This window comes from Limulus polyphemus, unplaced genomic scaffold (assembly GCF_000517525.1).
Source record: "Limulus polyphemus unplaced genomic scaffold, Limulus_polyphemus-2.1.2 Scaffold3141, whole genome shotgun sequence".
Classification (NCBI taxonomy): domain Eukaryota; kingdom Metazoa; phylum Arthropoda; class Merostomata; order Xiphosura; family Limulidae; genus Limulus; species Limulus polyphemus.
The window spans coordinates 6,585-24,875 of NW_013668751.1; the positions used below are offsets into that span (position 1 = coordinate 6,585).

At 34.0% G+C, this 18,291-nt stretch overlaps 1 protein-coding gene across 1 annotated transcript in view; it reads left to right on the forward strand.

Moving 5' to 3' along the window:
- Positions 1–1,463: 1,463 nt before the first annotated feature.
- Positions 1,464–18,291, forward strand: part of LOC106468744 (LIM domain transcription factor LMO4-like) — an 81,835-nt gene continuing 65,007 nt past the window's right edge. Inside the window, exon 1 of the mRNA XM_013929187.2 lies at positions 1,464–1,573. The gene's annotated coding sequence lies outside the window, so the exon portion shown is untranslated. The remainder of the gene's footprint in view (positions 1,574–18,291) is intronic.

Genomic DNA, 18,291 nt, shown 5'->3' on the forward strand with positions numbered 1-18,291 from the left:
TAGAACGTCAGTATTGTTCTCTGCTATAGAAAAGTCCAATTATGTCGCGAATTAGATCAGAACGTCAGTGATTATTTGTTATGAAAACGTTCCATTATGTGTAACGCATGAGATTAGAACGTCAGTATTGTTCTCTGCTATAGAAAAGTCCAATTATGTCGCGAATTAGATCAGAACGTCAGTGATTATTTGTTATGAAAACGTTCCATTATGTGTAACGCATGAGATTAGAACGAAAGTATCGTTCTCTGCCATAAAAACGTTTCTTTATGTAACAAATTAGGTCAGAATGTTATCTGCTATTTTGATCTGGAAAGACGAGTAATCTTGGTTAGGTCCATTCTCGCGTAACGATTTTCTCATTTCGAAAATAATGAGACTTTTTTCTTTATTTGTATGTGGTCAGTCAATCTCTTTATATATTTTTTTTTGGGGGGGGTAGGTGCACTGTTGTCCTTCAAGAAGATTTCGTTAATAAAAAGTAAATGGATACTTTTTCGAGGCATATACTCTAATTAAGTGACACGTGGTGAAAAGTCTAACTTAACGAAATAGAAGTAGGGGATATATGCGTGGGCTGGAACAGACAACACGTGCACTGTAAAATGATAGGGTAGTGCAAGTGCATGCTTTATCGTAGAGCAGCGGTCTGAGAAAGTCACATGCTTTCGTTAAGTGCTAAAAAGTATTTTTCCATAAGTATTGTTTATATTATAATTTTTATTTGATTTTATTTTCCTGCAAGTTTGGTGCAGTGTGAACACGAAATGGCATCCTGATGTAAAAAGTGGAGTTTATATCGAATATATGTAAATATATCTTAAAAGAGTGAATTGAATGTTAAAATATAATGGTGTCTCATGTATCTACTGTATGAAAATAATTGTTTTTATTCTAAGAATACAAAAGATCGTAGGTTCATGTTTCAATGCCCCCCCCCAGTAACACAGCGGTATGTCTGTGAGCATATACCGCTTGAAACCGGGTTTCGATACCCGTGGTGGGCAGAGCACAGATAGCCCTTTGTGTAGCTTTGTGCTTAATAACAAACAATAACAACATTCATGTTTCAAATCCAACGTATTATATATCTGTTTACTTCGTATGCAATGTCTGAGAGTATGCGTTACAATGGGAGTAGAAATATTGATGAGAAACGATTTCCAGCCCCCAATAGAGTACTGATTTAGAAGAACAAAATACCGCTTTCGTGGCAGTTAGTATAATAACTTCATTAATTTGGTCGAGTTCTTTTGACAAATAAATATATGTACAAAGTATTTGTTGCATATTTATATTTTCAAGAAGAAAAGGGAAATTCATGAATGTCCCAGGGTAGCTTGGCGTAATTTCTGCGTCGCACGAGCGCACGAGTTACAACCACGTAGCTGTGTCATAACTAATCATTTCTTCACTCTTTAAAGGAAAATAAGACTGCCACTCTCCTTGATTACTTGGCACGGGCAGGAAAAGAGGCTCAAGCGCTAGAGGCACGTGAATATCTATGATGGAAGGAGTAGTCCAATGTATGCATCAGTATATTTATACATGAGTATGTTTTACGTACATACGTGTAAGTATAGTCTTGCTTACGTAGACCTTTCTGACTCATCTATGGTACTTCTAATTTCGGTTCGTCAGTTAAAGGTTACTGTTAGGCATAATGACTCCATAAATGTTTAAGAAGTAAGTTAACACTTTAAAGTATGACACCTGGTGTCATTAGTTAGCAATTAATCAACGGTGTTTTTAATATATTTAAGTTAGGAGTTTCAGGCTCAGAGGATTGTAAGAATGTCGCAAAAATTTAAATTTTGTCACGAACCTCCGCATTTCTTGTTGTATGGTACGTAGATATTTCGAGTTTAATGTTATAATGTAAATAAACTTTCGACATGTATTTTAAAGCTGATGATGAGCGGTAACATATTGAAAATAAATGCGCCTGAATGCTGGTATGTCTCTCGTTATTTTTATTTTTATATGCCTGTTACATTCACTGTCTAAATATCTTTTTGATTGTATTCTGTATATTAGTTAGCTGTATATTAGTAGCCATTGTTTAGTGTGTATGTTTGTCTTCTTAACTGAATATTTTTTTTACCCTTACCTCCTATCTGTCAGTTATCTACTTGCATAGCTATTGTAATTTCATTGTTTATATACGCTGCACAAAACAACGGATAATCGGTTTGTTTCTTTTCTTTGAATTTAAGCACAAACCTAAACAATGGGCTATCTCTGCTCTGCCCACCACAGGTATCGAAATCCGGTTTCTTGTGTTGTAAGTCTGGAGGCACAGATAATTGGTGTTTGTGATATTGCAGCAATGGAAAAACCACCTTTTTAAAAATTTCAAATAGCCCTTCAACTCAATGTTATGCAAATCAGGCATCTAACGATCAATCATGTGATATGAAATGCAAATAATTTGTCATTTTGTCTCAGTTGTCAGTTTCAAATGAATCACAGACTTTAAAGTGCACCAAACTGCTTAGCAAAAGCGACGAACCTTATTTGTCGATTCTGACTCGCTTAATTGTAGAATACCTATAACAAGACTAAATTATAATTTCGAAGCCGCAACTGGACGCCATGCCAGTTTTCATATTATTAGCAACAGACATTGTGATCAGAGTAAGGCACAAAACATCTTTCCAACAACAGTGGATTAATGATATGTGAATTCACAAATCGGTTGTTTTTCATTCTGGAGACAGACAGTAGATGTATACTTGGATCCAACCTCATTTTCGTACAGGAGGGTGAAGCATGTGTTAATAGTGGAAGTCTGGTGTGAATTAAAATAAGAATTAGTGGAGGTTCCGACCTCTACATCCTGCAGAATGGTGCCATTAATGCTGAAGATTAAAACCACACTCTAAGACCCTCTTTGCTGCCATACGATGGCACAACTGTCCTTGATTTCAGCCTAATGGACAGTAATAACATCCACATCCACTTTTAAAATAACAGAACCATTTTTCTTAACTCTCATTACCTTCAAACTTGAGACATTCTCTTAATGTTATAACAACAGAATTACCCTTCAAGACACTCATTACCATCAAACTTCAGACATTCTCTTAATGTTATAACAACAGAACCATCCTTCAAGACACTCATTACCATCAAACTTGAGACATTCTCTTAATGTTATAACAACAGAACCATCCTTCAAGGCACTCATTACCATCAAACTTGGGATATTCTCTTAATGTTATAACAACAGAACCATCCTTCAAGGCACTCATTACCATCAAACTTGGGATATTCTCTTAATGTAAGAACAACAGGACCATCCTTCAAGACACTCATTACCATCAAACTTGGGATATTGTCTTAACGGCAAAATAACAGAACCATTCTTCTAGAAATTCTTTGCTTTTAAACGTGGAGACACTATTTTCTCTTGAAAAAGATGGGGTAGCCCAAATTTCAATCCAATCGAGCATGTATTTGATGTTCTTGAATTATTAGTTGCATGATTTTCAACTTTAAAGATGGCGTAGTAAATAGTTCTTTTAGAGAGGTGGTTGAATATGTTTTAGTACTTTACTGACATTCTTATTTTAAGTTCGCAGTGTTGGTGCCAGGCTGCCCATGTTGTTCTCAGTGACCATACTCCATATTAAAATTAAATGTTTTGAATTGTAAACATAGAAAATCGTTTCTATCAAACCTTCATTTGGAAAGATAGGTTGAATGACCAATCACGCGTATTTCAATTCGCATGCCAAATCATCAGATACTATACTTAAAATCGTCTAAGTAGTGTAGATTTTAGCTTACAATTATGTGTTTGCCTTGTTATGGTTAGAGTTTTATAAATTCCAAATTATTATTTTTTTGTTTAGTACATATTTGTATTTATACACAACAGCCTTATTTATCTAAAGACTCTTTACTTGTTGTTTACCTGATTTAGTCTTCAGTCTACCAGTTACCTTTCCGTCTAGCTGCCTATATTTTTATTTTTATGTACGTATTCACATGTTTTAATTTTAATCATGCATTATCCATATCTTCTAGCCGTTATTTATTAGTTCGGTAACTGTATATCTGCTTATATGTACTTGTCTGTCTGTTAGAGCACTTTACTGATGTCTTTTATATATCAGATGTCTAGATAGCCACTTGTCCGTCTGTCTGTCTTTCTATATATAATATATGGCTGTTTTGTTTTTCATATTTTGCCCAATGTGTTTGGATTCCTCACACACTCACGTATAGCAAGTATGAATTAATACAATAATAATGTTTAAACTTTTAAACATTAGAAGGAATATCCAATTAACATGAATAACTCACTAACAAAATAATGTATAATTGATAATAATTTGAAGTTGACCTTGCACGAGCGACATCTGGGGGTGAAAAATAGTTCATTACTGAAAGAGCTGTATTGTTTGCATGCAATACTTATACACTACATGCTATCTCGGATTACCCATCATGGAAGCTTAACCCTCTGTTTCCCCTACTTCACTGCTGTATTTCTGTCCTGGTAGATTGCCAACGTATGATACCGACGTTAATTACTTCCTGTCTGTCCTTTAGGCTTAGCGAAGTATCTCAATATAAATACGTTCCTCATTCTTCTGCATATTTATGTATACGTGATCGGTGAAGCATACATATTTACAACTGCGCTATTAATGTGCGTTTGTTTGTATATTACTTCTGCACTAGTGTGCCTGAAAATGCTTTTAAGTATCGTATGTTGTGTGGCGATTGAAAATATAAAATTAAAAAGAAATTTTCAGTTTATTAAACATTAAAACTTTCAACTTATTTATATCTACTCTTTATATATATATAATCAGTTTACTTGAATAACATAATCAAAGATTTGGAGGTCGAACATATTGTATTTTGAGTTATTTCAGATAAAATCAAAATCAAACAAATCCATGGATTGAGATATGAATGAGGTAGAAGTGAAACATAGAAATGTTGTCTGGTTTCACTGTTTTAGTTAAAGGTTTCCGTTTCTAGTTCTTGACATATAACGTATATAACATCTGTGTCCATTATTAAATCGCTAACGTTGCTTTTGCCTATTATACTACTTGTCCCTACCTATCTTGGCCCATTTGTAAAAATCAATACGTTAATTTTCTGATATCACATCACGCGACACTGTCTAAACCCAAACTCGCTGTATTTTCTCCATTTTTGTTTTTAAATTAAGTAATTTTTTCATAATAGCGATGGATGATTATAATTACTTATTCAATTGCATGTTATTTATCTGTGGTGTATCGCCTTAAGACTTTGCGGACGGTATTATGTTTGCATAATTATTAAAAGTCACTGCACTTAAATAAATATTTCTTGCCACAAAGCTTTGTATTCTTGCTTCTAATTATTTGTCTTCTCGTATTTTTCACCAGACAGTTTTTTCTTCCGATTTTTTCATAACTTACAAAACAATTTCACACTGATTAATTATTTTGCATGTCAAACTATTAATTTTTTGGCCGAAATATGTATTAATGCATTTCATTAATAGTTGTCAAAACTGTTTTGTTTATCTGTCAAATTTTTAAGGGGGTTTCATTTGATGGGATATTAGTGTTTTTTAATCACAGCAATGTCTTATGGCGAACTTCAAGGTTCTAAATATTCACAATTTATATATTTTAGCATGCATAACATATAACATCTAATAACAGCGGCTTATTTAGTGTTGTGGAAGTTCAGTAGGATCTTGTTCATTTTGGAGATTGATGGTTCAAAGTTACCTAACAATAAAACTTATTTCGGGATGTAAGTAATGAGCTGTTATCAACTTCATTTGTTTAAAAGATATTTTCGTCTTATTTTGGATAGGTCATTTTAAACGTGTCTAACACGGAAATAGGAAACAGTAGCGTACTTGTTCCTAACTCTATCAGTTATCGGGCTGATTTTAATTTTTGATCGAAGTATTGTTTGATTGTAGTTAAGCACAAAGCTACACAAAGGGCTATCTGTGCTCTGCCCATCTCGGGTGTCGAAACCCTATTTCTAGCATTGTAAGTCCTCATACATACCACTGTGCCACTGAGGGGATGATCGAAGTAGGTAGCTTTCTGTGATCGAAAGTTAATATTAAATACTGAAACAGTGACTCGCTGTTATGAGGATATGTGCTTACTTTTAAGTCCGATTTACTCTGACTTTTGTCAAATTCTTTTATTGACATCTAGCCAGATTATAGAAGACCTTCAATTATCACAAATAATAAAAAAATATTTTACAAATATAAAATGATGTTAGGGATGGCAGTGCCAAAAAAGAATGCAAAGAAAAATATAGGGATGATACAGCTATACATAGATCATTCCTACACGACTTTCAGCATTAAAATTTAATGTTACACTGTAAAATGCATGAGTACAAAATGTTTACGAGGTCGGTCAATTCGACTGACCTTGAAGCGACAGTCTGTAATATTCAAGACATATTTTGACTTAACTTGGTTTTCCTTGTACGTACTTCCTAGGCTCTTAGTTACACTACACTGCTGCCTACCCTGACATGACCATGATATTATGATAAAGGAACAGCATACCAAAAGTCAGGAATATATAACTTCCAACTGTAGTAATATTAAATTCAAGTATGTATTTTACAATGTAACGTTAAACTTTAATATTGAAAGTCATGTGGGGATGATTTGTGTATAGCTGTATCATCCCTATATTCTTGTTTGCATTAGTTTCGGTACTGCCATCCCTAACATTATTTTATATTTGTAAACTATTTTTTTATTATTTGTTTTGTGACGCTTTTTTCTCTCTAAATGAAAGTTAGTGTATTCTATGAATGTGTGTAATAAAATTTAATATTAAATATATTGATTTACTCCTTCACTTTTTACATAATATAGTGGTTGGCTCCCTAAAGACACCAATTGTATAGTGTACAAAGCATTAAGTATTCTACATGTTACAGTCATCTAATGTTCTAAATACAGTGATATTACAACTGTAGTATTTATTGTTTACTTATTATTTTCTGGTAATTCCTGTTTCACACTGTACTTAAACTTTTTAAAGGAACACCAGATTTTTGTAAAGGGGTAATGATAACATCGTTTACACTAGAATTATGATTTTTTAAATTACTACTAAGTGATGGCATCTTGTACTGCCCAGGAACACACAGAGTGGATTTAGGTTTAAACTGACGTTAATGATAAAGTAGTTGTACAGAAACGGTAGGCTCTACATGTAGGGATGGCCAAGGAACTCAATACGCATAATACAAATATACACGTTAAAAAAGTCAATATGTGACAGAGAGTTTTTACTTTAAAGGATGATTGCCACTCATTTTCATTTGTTTCTCTACCCAACATGGCCAAGAACAAGGCAAAAAACCATCGGTAATATACCAAACCAGAAAGTGTTCTTCTTGTTTCAGTCGAGATAACTGTGATTATTTATATTCAAGGGTAAACAAGCATGTAACCAACAGCCGTTGGCGGTATTAAATGTAAAACAAATAAAACTAATTGTGATACATTAAGACCCTACTTGTATTTCGTTTGAAGTCCACGTTAGCTAAAATAACAATCTAAAATCTTAAATATTTTAAATTCCGAGACTCCATTGGTAATTTAGGTACATTCTAATTCAACTAAACATAAAAGAATATTGTTCCAAACTTTACAGTAAACGATGCTTTAGGAAAGCGATGCTTGCCTCAATCAACCAGGGGATTTACATAAGCTTGTCCACAGGGAATGAAACAAAATATGTAACCACAACGGGACAGAAGTGGCACGTGACAAGTTAGGTGTAATGTGCATGTGAAACTAAGCCCAGTTTACATCAGTTCCATTCAGTCAGGGCCATGTTTTAGGTTAGGGTGGGTGACCTGGGATGCTCAGGTGCAGATAAGACCTTCTTCCCACCATATCGTGGGATGTATTATCTGGCGTTTTTAGATTCATTCAGTGTGCAGCTGGTGGATTTGATTGGTTGTATTGCAGTAGTCTATATATAATAAGACTCGGCCGTTATCAAATCACGCTTGATATAAATATAGAGTAATACTCTAAACAGTCCGTATCCAGCTAGCTTTAGGTAGCCTTAGAGATAAAGTTAGAACAAATGTTAATGAGGGTAAACATTCCTAATATTATTATGAATAAAATTGTTTAGTTCACACAACAGGCAATTTTTGTTAAACTATTTTCTTCAATTATGTGAGTAACTGAGCTTTAATAATAAAATAATTTTAATAGTTTTTAGCTTTGAGACACTAGATTTGGCGATATTTCACTACGCAGGACGTGCATATCCTGTGACTGATCTAATACAAGATTTATAAATAAGTTGAGTGTTATCAACTGAGGTACCTTTACCGTTAACAACTAGAATTCTTACGTAATTTATTCTTTTACGTATTCTGTTTTTAATTAAATATGTATGTATATTTTAATCAGCAAATTCAATAGCAGATCACTGAGTACCTATAATTAACAATATGGGGCTACCCATATTATATCGTATTTTAATGTATCTAATCTCTCAATTGTGCCACCTCAGATCGTGTCAGTACTCTACTGAATGTTGTTTATCCCTTTGGAACGCTAAATACTGGATTGTATCATTCAATCTGGGTTCGATTTTTTTACCTATCAGTTTGTCAAGTAAGTGTCATAGTTCACGTAACACTAACTTTAGTTTTTAACCCTAAATTCTTAATTTCCCCAGGCCCAGATTGGTGATAAATCTAGAGTATCTAACATTCCAAAATATTTTCAAATTTAACAAAACTGTAAACTAGAACGATAGCTGTGGATTAGGGCTTCCATTCTGTTAAGACGAAAAGTCAGTAACTTTTCTACAGGAAGATATTATTTATTGTTCCTTCGACCAATATTTTCCATTTTGTGAAAAAGATTACTTTGTTTTTTTCTGTGTCATTTCGTGTTTTAAAGCATAGAAAACGAGTGTAGAACACAATGGAAACATCAGAAGACGATCCTACGACTACTGTTACTTGCAACTGTAAAGTGAAAAGCTGTTTTGAGTGCAATAATTGCAGTTGATTCTGATTTAATTAAAATGAAATATCCTTTAAAAGAAAGTTTTTCAAGTTCAACCGATGGGTCAACGGTAACTTTACGGACTTACAATGCTAAAATCCGGGGTTCTATTCCCGACAGGGGACAGATTGCATGTAGGCTGTTATGTAGCTTTGGGCTAAAAACAACAAAACATATAATAAGCAAACAAAATAATTACTAAAAATAAAAATATATATGCTTCTTCTTTGAAAGCAATGGCTGCTGTTGTCTTGGGTTTTGAAGATAATATATTTAGATATTAATGAAAATCATCTGTTTTGCCTTTGCTAAAACATTTTGTAAGGATCATCTTGTTTACATTGTATTCTACTGTTTTTATTCAAATAGTCCTGATTATTGTTTGCACTGAAATATCTACGTTTCTAGCCACATTTAGACCGAAGCTATCAATCGACCCTCCGACAACCAATTTGGAAGATGTTACGAAAACAGTTTTACTAACCCCTCTCCCCTTCTCCTGTGGCTCAGCGATAAGATTGGTGGCTTATAAAGATAAAACTGTGTTTCGATACCCACGTGGGTAGAGCATTGATAGCCCATTGTGTAGCTTTGTGCTTAATTCCAAACAAACGTATTTTATGTGTCTTGCAGGGAGAGAGTTTGGTTTGTTTTGAATTTCGCGCAAAGATACACCAGGGATATCCGCGCTAGCCGTCCCTAATTGAGCAGTGAAAGACTAGAGGGAAGACAGCTAGTCATCACAACCCACCGCTAACTCTTGAGCTAATCTTTTACCAACGAATAGCGGGAATGACAGTCTTATTATTATGCCTTCACGACTGAAAGGACGAGCATGTTTGGTGTGACAGGGATTCGTACTCGCGACCCTCTGATTGCGAGTCAAGCACCCTAACCACCTGGCCACTTGATACATGCTTACAACACCTGGAGTTGTTGATTTAACTGAAATCAGATCTCTTTTCATATTTATAATACAAAATCTGGGTGATTTGTATATTCCTATTGTAGCATTATCGTTGCATCAAATATTCCGATTTTCAAGCAGCAGTATGTGTATATATATATATATAAGCGCAAGGTAAATGGGCCAAAGAGTAATACGGTCCTGTATGCACGTAGTAATAGATTTCTGAAGAGCAATTTAGATTGTTGAAGTGAACGGGTGGGTATGTGAAACCGTGATGTCTTCGAGCTTAAGATTACGAGCGTTGCTCTATGAAAACCCGTAATTTAAATTGCTTTATTAATAAGTTGTCCAGGTCTTGTGAAATATCGGTGTGGACGAGACGTGTCTTTATTGCTGTATTTGGTGGAATTTTGCGGTTCTGAAAAGAACTGTTAAAAAACCACCAAATTTTAACGTTTGGCTGATGCCGCGACTGATTATTTGTACACGTAACCTTGACGACTGTGCAAGCAAATTACCTTATTTTCATATTGTAATTTCAAAATAAAAAGTAAACATGTTTATTATGATCTTCTAGCACATTCCTTTATTCATTTTATTTAGTTCTATTTATGTATTTTGAAGCTGTTTTTTTTTTTTTTATTTGAGCGAATCCTTCCAAAGATTGAAAAGATGGATTCCTTATGATGTTAACAAAAGCAATAAATACAAAAAGGAAACGACAGGTTATTTATTTGTTGATCGTTAATCAAGGTGTCTAGTCTAGAGTCTAGACTATTCGCCAGTGCTGTACATATATATATATATATACCTGTTTAACATAAGCTAGGTATATTGAGTTTGTTTATTGTTACTTTCATTGACCGTATTCATTATATTATTTAGTATATCGATTGTCATTATTTTTGATTTGTTGTTTATTATTATACTTTTATTATAAAGATTGTTTTGCATTTTTAGCTTAATATATGTACTGTATATAGGAATGACCTAAAGGTGGCCGAACCTCGTGAGATATTATTGGGATTACCAAAAATATAGTTAACAACGAGTATACCCAACTGATAGAACAATGCATTCTAACCTGTACAAGTAGAACTGTAAAAATTGCATACTTAATTAGCTATATTGACTGATAGTTTGATTTGTAGTTTCGTTTTATTTACATAGCTTGCTCTGATCGAAAGTTAATATTAACAATCAAACAAGATTAATTATAATATGTTTGTTAACCCTACCCGTATATTAGAAAATTTTAATTAGGTAACAGAAAATAGAAATAAGTTCTTTGTATTGTTTTTCGCAACTTCATTTACATTTTTAGCGAGACAAGTCGTTATAGACAAGGTAGGCTTTGTTACTAGTTTCTATAGTATTACAAATATCCTCTACATAAACTGACTAACCCGTCATTTTGGTGAACATACAGCTTAATAATTGACACATTAACAAGTATGAAAGAAAAAAGCAACATGCCTAAATTTTTAATTGTATGTTTTCGTTGACGAATAATCCCCGAATTATCATTGTAGTATATTAAATAAAATATGGCACTTATGAAATGTAAGTGCCTGTTTAAAAAATAAAGTAAAAGTTTCCTTCGATCACTTACATAACTTTAGTGAGATGGGTGACTGTAGCGAAAGTCTATTTCGACAAGTATGAAAGAGAAGAAGACGATATGTACATGAATTCAGAGAGGTGTGAATGGCATATACATTTTCTCACAATTGCAGAGCTATGAAACAGAACCTAAATTTGCATCAGCTTTCCTTTTACTCGGGCCGGCATGGCCAGATGGTTAGGGTTGCAGGTTCGAATTCCCGTCACACCAAACAAGCTCGCCCTTTCAGTCGTGGGGGCGTTATAATGTAACGGTCAATCCCACTGTTCGTTGGTAAAAGAGTAGCCCAAGAGTTGGCGGTGGGTGGTGATGACTAGGTGCCTTCATCTTGTCTTACACTGCTAAATTAGAGACGGCTATCGGAGATAGCCCTCGTGTAGCTTTGCGCGAAATTCAGAACAAACAAACAAATCCTTTTCACTCGATAGTTGTATCCAATCATCATTTGAAACTGTACACTTTACTTGCTCTTGTTTGTTGCACGTAGTAGCAATTGTATTTATTAAATATTTATCAAAACGTGGAGCAGAAGAATCTTCATGTAAGTTTCTTCTGCACATCATTTCTGTCAGTTATAGTTCTTTGAATGTCGTTGTGTTCTACCGATGTGTCTGTTATATATCATTGTTCAGATGTAGTAACGTTGAAATACTAGTGGAAGTACTACCCGAAACATTTGTAGAAACCCATGTAAGTATGGTTTATATCCCATTTAGTTGTTTTACTCCAGTTTTATAATTCGTCGGCTTATCTCCATTCTATTCAGTTACGTTACAATATTTTGAGCTAATGTTAAATATTGCTTGAGGTGTCCAACCTCTGATCCAAATTATATAATTATTAAATCACATAAGTAAGGCCTGAAAAGAATAACGATTCTATAAGCCACTAATTTCTTAACTGCCTCAAATTATTTTAATTTGAGAGAAAATCTCATTTGTACATGTATGTGCATGAGTGTTCTTTATAGTGGATAGTGTAGAGCAGCGGTTCCCAAACTGGGGGGACGCAAGTACCTGGGGAGCCACAGAAAAGTGTCAAGGGGCTGTAGCAAATGCACAAAACTGCTAAGGTACTCAATATCTATAGTTTCATTGGTTGAGAGCCTCAGTTAGGATGCGTAATGTTCTGGGGGCCTTATTCTAAGAAAGTTTGAAAACACATCATACAGAGTAACACTAGAACAACATGCATTTCAATTTGTAAAAAGTTAGAAACAAATTCTCTTATTCTCTGCTTAGCTTACCTCCTAAGTTGAAGATCGGCTAAAAACTTATAATTAGTTGTTTTAAAAGTAGTAACTAGTTTGTAGTAGTTTTATCTACTTTTTTATCATGTCATACCCACAGATAGTTTACCAATGCGTATTCTGTCCTCGTTGTGTTGTCGAGGTTTTTTTTAACCCTAGAATGCAGTCCTGGGTCCAAGAGACCCGGCATGATTTTAATTGTGCAGTAATTCTATTATAGATGCGAATGTTGCTATGACCCTCCTTTTATCCCTCTACATTTTGATGACAAATATTTCTATAGGTGTCGTCTTTTTTTCTTTTTTTTTTAAAGCAAATATGCAATATGGCTTGTATGGGTCTTCCAGACCAGACCACTCGCACAGTGTAAAGTATTTCAGGGCTGCATCATAGGATTAAACATCGCTAATATTTATGAAGCATTTACAAAAATATGGATCACGAGAGAGTACTTATCTGCATCCTAATGTAATTTTTTTTCTACTGCATTTTTTCTTATCAGTTATTATTAAAAACACAAAGTTAGGGAAATTAAATAAGAATATTTCTCTTTTTCTTCAAACCTGCATAAAATAGGTACGTTATTGTAAGAGCGAAAAGTTAATAAATAAATATTTTTTTTTCAGCAGACACTGGCAACGAATATTCTAATTGTAAACTTAGTATTGATTTTATGAAACAGATACTACCAAATGTTTTAGGTGTTTCATCTTCCAATGGCTTTATCGACAGTTAAAAACGACAATATAAACGTTTTATTTCGTTAATTTACTACAAGGCTTAATTGAGGAAATTGTATTGTATTTTGTAACTAGCAAGAGGGAAGGCAACTAGCAATACTCTACTACCCACCATCCATGCTAAGGATTGATTGGCAATCTTATAACGCACGCACAGCTTAAAGCGGATGGAATGTTTTGTGATATCACACGGATCCACAAATTCATCTGACGAACTCCAAATTCTAAGAGTTTTACCACAGTCAACCATCCCCAGAAGGGTACACTGTAAACTAACTCTGTGTGATGACAACAAATATCGTTATAATTAATACGAGGGTTTTTTTTATTATGCGTACTATTATTACCAAGACAAATTGTAGTGTGTCATGCGGCCAAAAAAATAAAAAATAAATAAAATAAACCGCACGACACCGAGTGTGTTATTAATTAACAGGAATGAAAATTTTGTGTTTTCAACCATCCGTATAATTTCCCCCGTGAATCAAAACTCTCCTATTTTTAGTATGGTAGGTCTCTATATTTTACATGCCAATTTTCAAAGAAGTCGCTTTAATCCTTATCGTTTTACAGCAGGCCAAACTTAGCTTGAGCTTATTCGTTTTTTTTCTTTCTTCTTTTTCGCACTAGTGAAAAACAAACTTCCCATTAGTTGATTTCTTTCAAATTAGGTAATAGCTGGCATATACGTTTCCCTAGCTTGAAAGCAACTTTAGTTGTAGCAGCTAAAGTATTCTCGGAGATTTAGGGCAAAAATATGCAAAAATTACGCCAAAATCTTGTAAATTTTTTGCACTCGATTGGATAGAAATTTGTCAGTTCGATCGCGCTGAAATTTCTTAGAAGATAATAACTTTTAATTTGATAAAATTCGGACGCCAAATCCGGAAGTTATGAGCCCAAAACCACCATCGTGCAAAAAAAAAAAAAAAAATGTTCACACGATTTCTGCGTACTACTTCAAATTAATAAAAACGCTTCCCGGTACGTGATTGCCTTTGTTTCTGGCATATTTTATAATATCACTTTATCTACTATATTAAACTATACAAGGAACATGATATCTATTGAAAAATAACTTGACTGAAAAAAAGGTGTGGACAAAAATAGAGCAATTGAAAGATATGAACTCAAAGTTATTGAAATATTGAAGAAACTCGCATGCAATTATAATGTCTCCAAATTTAATAGGTTCTTGATACTAATTATTCCAAACTATATCTGAGAAATCACATCGGCCGCTCTTTTTTTGTCTATGCGTGGCTAAACATAAAATAGCAGCCCATCTGATTTCTTATAGTAGATACGCTTTTTCTATACATTTTGTAAAACTTTTAATTCTTAGTCACAATAGTTTGCATAAAATTTTAATCATTAATATTTTCTCAATTTGGCCGCAAATTTTGATTTCACATCTTTCTGTCGCAATTCTTTTTCTTTACAGTTATGCTGTTTGTGATTAGATAGTCTTAGCTTTAACGTTAAAAACATACTTAGATGTCTCATGTCCTGACAGTAGTTAAGCAAATTGAATGCACTATGTGATAAATGTCATGCCAGAATTTGATAGTAACTTAAACAATAAATAAGTAAACTAGTGGCTTAGTTGTAAATCTGTAGGCTTATGACGCTATAAATCGGGTTTCGATACCCGTGGTGGGCAGACAAAAGACAGCCCATTGTGTTGCCTTGCGCTTGACGACAACCAAACAACTTTATTCTATATAGTGACGTCAAGCAAGGCTGAGTAAACAATCTCTTGCGGATCTGCTCACAGTTACATGATAGTAACAAAGTGACGACGTGGATTAGACCTAAGAGATCATTAATGACAGTAATAAAATCTCTGTTGCAGATTAGTCGACTGTTTAACGTTATATCCATATTATACGTTAAAAAACTTACGTTTATTGTAAATGGGATTTCTTTTCAACTCATACTAGCTTAAAGTGAATAAATACCAGTTTACGCATTAAAACAACTTAATAATCTCGAAAAAGTTTACCTCAATGATATTCTACACCATTTGACTTAAGTGTTCTTAAAGTTTGGAATATGTGCACACAAAGATACTTTTGATAAATAAACATAATCAAAGCCAGTAGGTGCCGTAGTAAATACCCACAAAAAATGACATGGTTCAGAAATTCAGTTCATTACATCGACATAGCGGTTTTTGTTTTAAACTCACTTGGGTTACCAAGCTTTTTGCATGGCATGCCTTCCACGTGGCGTACAGCCACAAGTACAAGCGGCACAAACAAAGTGGACTCTTAGTCATAATTTTCGTAAAAATGCTTTATCATAAATAGTTATGAATACTAATATAACATACAAATTTTCCATGCTTTTTTTGGCATCCTGATAACTTGAGTCGTATCTTTTCTGATCGAATTTGTAAATTGTTTTTTCACAGTGGACATTTTATGGGACCAGTTACGAAATTCAGTATAAATACACATGATTCATTTAAACGTTTTTAGTCAAATATATTTTCCTACTTTTAATACAACAGTTTTTAACCCCTACTCAAAGATACTACGACGAAAATATCACTCTTGTTAGGTAGAGGACATGTTGGTCAGGTAAGAACGTAAAGAAATGAATTTGAAACATGGAATGGTTTATACTGTTGAAATATTCTTCTTTTTTTTTTGGCCTAGTTTTATTGATTTTTTTGGTGAAAATAATTTTAATTCCACTCCACGATGACAAATCAGTTTATTTATTCCTTTTCGTTTCTACAGGCTTGTACACTTTGTAACTTGTAGGCCTAAGTTTATAAATGACGTTCAAACGGAAATACCACGCTAACTGTACTCGACTAACGTACAAATTTCACAGCTTATCAATCGGGTGATTAAATAAACGCGGTAATTAAACACAGATCCAAATACTTCACTATAAGAGCACTGACTCAGTGCTTCTCTGATTCACTGCAAGCTTACTTAGCTAACTGACTGGCTCACCCGTATTTATAATCTATTGTCGTCTCTCCATACCTCTCGAATTCATTAAATTCTTGACGTCAAACGTACAATTTTCTAGGCTTAACTTTACAAATGTACTTGATCTTAACGCCATGCACCCTCTTCTAGCTAAGAAACAAATTACAACATTACAAAATATAGCTTACAGCAGTGCCCTTTTTCTGGATTGTGAAGTCCTTTAAACAGTTTTAATAGAAAAATAAAACTGCACTAAACTGTCCATTCACCATATCTTTTCGGTGGTGGTCTGAAGCCCAAAGTACAAAGATAAATGGCCTCTTGGTCCTTGTCTTTATTGGCTGTCCTATTATTGGAGATTCTTACTAGGTAGGTGATCAAGTGAATCCATAGGCGCTTCTATTTTTTATCATCTGTAAGTTATCTCAAAAGGAACTATGGATTCTTCCACAGAACTTTTTCCTTAGCCCATCATACACATTACCAAAGGTCTTCTGTAGGCAATTATATCATCCAAGTAGATGATTATTATGTTCCAGGGTAGTTCAGACAGAGCACTTCGTGAAATGTTGAAATGAAATATAGCAGCTACACTACATAATCCAAATTCTTACACAACAAGTTGTTACAATTTTGGAAGTGGTTAGCTAAATTCTGGATCTGGATTTGGTAGTTTCATGGCTGGAGTAATCCAGGAAGTTCCCGCAGTCGGAGAAGGCACAGCATTAGTGGTAATTGGTGTTTAACTTTGAATTCTTGGGCAGATGCAAAAAGGGGAGTGTCTGGTTTAATCTCCTTTATTTTTTTCAGTTTAATTCAAAATTCAAAATACGCACAATACAAGAAATACAAATAATATATAAATAAAAAAGTGATCCACAAGATTTCTCGAGTGTGGATCCTGAATAAATGTATTATTAAACATTAAATAAGTCGTTAACATTTCCTTTACAAAATTATTTACATTTTGGTCTATTTGTATTTTTTATATTATGCATAAACTTTAAATAAGACTGCCCCTCAGTGGCACAGCGGTATGTCTGCGAACTTACAACGCTAGAATCCGGGTTTCGATACCCGTGGTGGGCAGAGCACAGATAACCCATCGTGTAGCTCTGTGCTAATTACAAACAAACAATAAATAAGTCTTCCTGGTTCTTCTATATTGGCTATCTATTTCTTTAATGAGCAGTGATCTCATTTCATTACTCCCGACTGTAGTAATATTAAAGTTAAGTATATATTTTACAGTGTAACATTTAATATTGAAAGTCGTGTAGGGATGATTTTTGTATAGCTGTAACATCCCTACATTCCATCAGTTTATTAACATTCCACTGCCATCCCTAACATCATTTTATATTTGTAAAATATTTTTATTACGTGTTTTGTGACGTTTTTTTCCCTCTAACTGAAAGTTAATGTATTATATGTATGTGTGTAATAAAAAAAATGGATTCCTTATGCGAATATTAAACGTCAAAAACAATGGCCTCAGTTCTAGACAAAAACAGCTTCCGACCCCAAAACCTGGACTCCATCCGCAGAAAGTGATGCTTTGCATTTGGTGGAACATCAAAGGTGTAATTCATTTCGAACTATTCAATTCACAGCGAACTGTCAATGCAGAGATCTATAGTCAGAAACTGGAATGTTTAAATCAAGCCCTTCATCAGAAACGTCCTTCACTCGTCAGTCGGAAAGGTATTCTTCTTCTCCACAACAATCCACGTCCACATGTGGCACGTTTGACGCAACACAAGATTATGGAGTT